At 51.1% G+C, this 4,278-nt stretch overlaps 1 protein-coding gene across 2 annotated transcripts in view; it reads left to right on the top strand.

Moving 5' to 3' along the window:
* The first annotated feature begins 2,402 nt into the window (after positions 1–2,402).
* Positions 2,403–4,278, top strand: part of CNR2 (cannabinoid receptor 2) — a 25,576-nt gene continuing 23,700 nt past the window's right edge. Inside the window, exon 1 of one of the 2 annotated variants that reach the window (XM_024766675.1) lies at positions 2,403–2,557. The gene's annotated coding sequence lies outside the window, so the exon portion shown is untranslated. The remainder of the gene's footprint in view (positions 2,558–4,278) is intronic. The other variant, XM_024766674.1, reaches the window with a different exon arrangement.

Raw genomic sequence — 4,278 nt, 5'->3', positions numbered from 1 at the left:
GTTATTCCACAAGCTTGCCAGAGCATTTTATTTTTATTTTCCCAGGTTAATTCAGGTGCCCTGTGTACTGGAAGCTGAGTCCTCTGAAAGAGTCAGATGGCCTGGAAGTTACCAAGGCGGTTTCCCTGAAGCCTGGTAGGAAAGACACGACCCAGGAAGGTTCCTCCTTCAATCAGGCCCCAAATATGGCAGTGCTCTGGACCCAGCTATGGGCAGATGCATCCAGTAGATGGCAGTGTCTCACAGAACAAGGACCAGGGGAAGCTGTCCACTAGGAACTGAAGAAACCGACTCCTGGACCCTCCCCTGCAGGTGCACCTAGCCCTCCCTGGGGAAAAGCAGAACAGACTTCCTGTGTGGGCTCCCTCAGCCCTGCCCACGGTAGCCAGAGGACTTGGAGATCTGGACCGACTGAGCAAGACGGGCCCTTATCCATCACGTTGTCCAGTGCTGCCCAAGGTGTGTCCAAGGACCAACAGCATCACCTGGGAACTTGTTAGGAATTCAGATTCCCAGGCCACACCCCAGAATACTTTAGTCAGAAACTTGGGGCGGGGTGGGCCAGCAATCTGTGTTTTAACAAGCTCTTCGGGTGATTCTGATACACACGCAAGTTATAGAAGCACCTATCATTTTAGAAGTGGGGAAATCGAGGCCAGACAAAGGAAGTAACACAGCCAGGCAGTGGCAGAACCGCACTAGAACCCAGATTCCCAGTGTTCTTTCCACCTTAGCCTTTAAGTAGCTTCCTTCTTTTCTTCATTCATTCATTCATTTATTCCTCATTCATGCATTCAGCCTGCCATTCCACTCTCTGGGCTGCGACGGAGAGCAGGCTTTGGGGTCAACCTCCCCTTTCTTCTTCATGATGGGGTTTCCTCAAAACCAGGGGTCTGGGAGTCAGTGTCATGGAAGCATCTGCTGGGTCTTTGCCAGCTCAACCTTGGTGTTCTCCAATTCCGGTCCAGACAGAAGTTTGATGTAGGTTGCAGGTGGCCCCCACACCCCAGCTACCTCCTGTCTCCTTTCTCCTCTTTCTTAGCATCCCAGGGTCTCTTCCCATCCTTACTGTCAATTACTTGCTCTTAGGAAAGGCACAAGAGGGCTCCCCAAAAGACTTGTCATCAAATGAAAGGCCTCCCAGAGTGGGGTTTGCTCAGAAGGAACCTGGACTGGTTCTAGAGCCATTTCTCCACCTCCGTGTTATTGACATTGTGAGCTGAATAATTCCTGTGTCCTGCGCACGGTAGGATGTTTGGCGGCATTCTTGGCTTCCACCCACTAGATGTGAGTAGGATCCCCTCCCGGTGTGACATCTTCAGATATTGCCAGAGGTCCCCTCTGGGTGGAGTTGCTAGATAAAATATAGAATGGCCAGCTAAATATCAATTTCAGATAAACAACAAATAATTTTTAGTATATGTATGTCTCAAATATTACCATCCTAGATTTTTACTCACTGAATCTAGTAACTCCACCTCGGGGGCAAAATCTCCTTAGGAATTACTGGCCCAGATCTATCCCTTGGGGTCTGGTGTGTGTGTGTATGGGGGTGGGGGGCATTAGGTGAAAAGATCTGATGACATAATTAAAGGCCATTACCCTAGGGGGTGAGAACTTTATTGTACTCATCTTTGTATCCCTAAGGAGAAGTAGATTCTCATTAAATATTCTAGCTCGTAACAGGTGTGAGAATAGTTTGAACTGTATCAGGTATCGGACTGGGCATTGGCTACACACTCCCTGCCCTCAGGGAGCCCATGGTCCAGCAAACATAAACTGAAAATGGTGTATGATTTGACCCACTTAGCATTTTTAGAAGATTTGACTTTGTGGTCAACATTCTAAAATTGGAAGCCACTACATAAAAGTCAGGTTTTTCTAGTATCTGTTGAAAAATGTGGGACATCTTCCAAATGCTTGGAACATCTAGCAATCGGGACTGCACTCCCAAGTAGCAAGGCTTGCCTGGAGCTGAGAGATGTGTTCCCCGTTTCCCCTGCAGTCCCCACCACTCCTTATTGCCCCCTACCAGCATCCTTCACCCATTTATGTTATCTGCCTGGTGCCTGTAGGCATTTGGATTTCAAAGCTGTAGTCTGGTGGGGAAGAGCATTAGAATGGAATGTCCTTTTAGGTGATCTGTGTAAAAAAAAAAAAAAAAATGGGTGCATTATCCCCATTTTACAGATGAAGAAACTAAGGTTTAGGGAGGTTGAGTGGATTGCTCAGGATCATAACAGCTAGGCTGGGTTGGATCCCAAATCCCATGACTCCAGGGCCTATGCCCTGGCCAGAGATCCCCATGAGAAACAATTCAACTGTAAGGGCAAGGATGTTGTGACACTGGGTACCCAGAGGGGAAGTGGTGACAGGGACGGAAGGCCAGAGCTGCCCACACTCACTCATCTGTGAGAAAGCAAAAGCAAGAGAACGCTGGTTTGAGGGCAGCAGCCCCACAGGAGCTCTGACTGGGACCCAGGGCTGGGCCTTAGACACACAACTGCCAGGACCCCTCAACGTCCAGCTGGGTCAGGGAGCTCAGCCAGGGACGACCGTGAGTAGCTTTTTCTGTTGTCTTATTTGGGGCTTCTTCCTCATTCCATAAAACCTGTGTTCTTACCTTATCCCTTCCCCCCAGGGTTGTAGGAAGCTGGGTGGGACTGCCTGGGGCCAGGGGATTGATGTTGTAGAGGACTCCTGAGGTTTTTGAGGACCAACCCCTGGAAGGTTCAGGGCTGGTGCAGTCCTCACCCTGGGACAGGACAAGAATCGGCTCTCAGCATAAGTCAGGACACAAGGTGACGATCACAGCCCGCAGAGAGCCTCGCTGTGTGCTAGATGCTGCTCTAAGGGCCTTTCATGTTTATTTAATCCTCACGATGGTCTAAACCATTCCCCACTTTACAGATGGGGGCTCAGCCACTTACCTGAAGTCATATGGGCATTAAATGAGAGCTCTGGTCTTGAACTTAGGCATTCTGGCTCCATGGCCCACTCTTCAACCACTAGGCCCTCCTGCCTTACAAGGTACAGGCCTAAACAGCAGATGGTGGGCCAGGAAAAAACCCCAAAAGACTAAGGCTGGAAAAGACCATCTGGTGAGTCCCGGCCTTTGTTTTACAGGTGGGGAAACTGAGGCACAGAGAGATGCAGCTTGCCCGGTTGAGGCAGCTCGGTGACGTAGTGTAGTCTAGTCCACACTAGACCCAGGAGGCTAGGGGTCCACTTCCCTGGAGGTTCCACTCAGCGAACAGTAGTGTTGACAAGTGTGTTCTGGGGTCAGTGCCCAGGTGCGAACCTCAGCGCAGCCTCTAGTAGCCCTATGGCCTCAGACAAATCACTCCACTTCTCTCCCACTCAGCTTCCTCTTCTGAGAAATTTAGGCCCGGGACCATCAGTCACAGGCTCGTGGGAGTGTCGACAGGATGGTGCCAGCGCTAGGATGGGTACCCGTGCTGGGCTCAGCAGGTGGCCGAGGTGGAGATTCTGATCTTGACTCCACCTGCTCTGGCCCTGGATTAGAGATGAGGATAAATGAGGCTGCGCGCTGTTTTTCCCTGGAATGGGCGGCATGTAGACACCTTCAGGGCATAAAGACCAGGACTGAGGTGGGGGAGGGGCTGGGGAGGAATCTGGGGATGCCTGGGAGGTGGCACCCGACAACACTGGCCCCAGCTCTGCATCCGCCTTCTGGCTCACCTCGAGACGGCCCCTAACCTGCCCTGGGGCCAAGCATCCATTTCTATCAATGAAGCATGTCCTTTATCCTTTGGCTGGTTAAGGTCAGGTTAAGGTGGGAAAATGGCAGCCCGGCTCAGCTGAGCAGAGCCCTCAGCGTCAGTCTCTTTTCTTCCCTCCTCATCTTGTTGCATCTATTAATCTTACCTCATGCTCTCAGATGTGCATAAAATGTTCTTTGATTCGTTCTTTTTTTTTTGGCTGCATTGGGTCTTCCTTGCTGCGTGTGGGCTTTCTCTAGTTGCGTTGAGACGGGCCTACTCTTCGTTGCGGTGCGCGGGCTTCTCGTTGCGGTGGCTTCTCTTGTTGCGGAGCACGGGCTCTAGGCACGCGGGCTTCAGTAGTTGTGGTGCATGGGTCTAGTTTAGTTGCTCCGTGGCATGTGGGATCTTCCCGGACCAGGGCTCGAACCCGTGTTCCCTGCGTTGGCAGGCGGATTCTTAACCACTGCACCACCAGGGAAGTCCCTATTCATTCTTATTAAAGCACATTCAATAAGACTCTGAGCCCCCATCCTCCTGAACTGGTCAGTAACTG

Source organism: Neophocaena asiaeorientalis, unplaced genomic scaffold (assembly GCF_003031525.2).
Source record: "Neophocaena asiaeorientalis asiaeorientalis breed wild unplaced genomic scaffold, Neophocaena_asiaeorientalis_V1.1 scaffold79, whole genome shotgun sequence".
In the NCBI taxonomy this organism is placed as follows: domain Eukaryota; kingdom Metazoa; phylum Chordata; class Mammalia; order Artiodactyla; family Phocoenidae; genus Neophocaena; species Neophocaena asiaeorientalis.
This window is presented reverse-complemented; position numbering and strand designations above follow the sequence as displayed.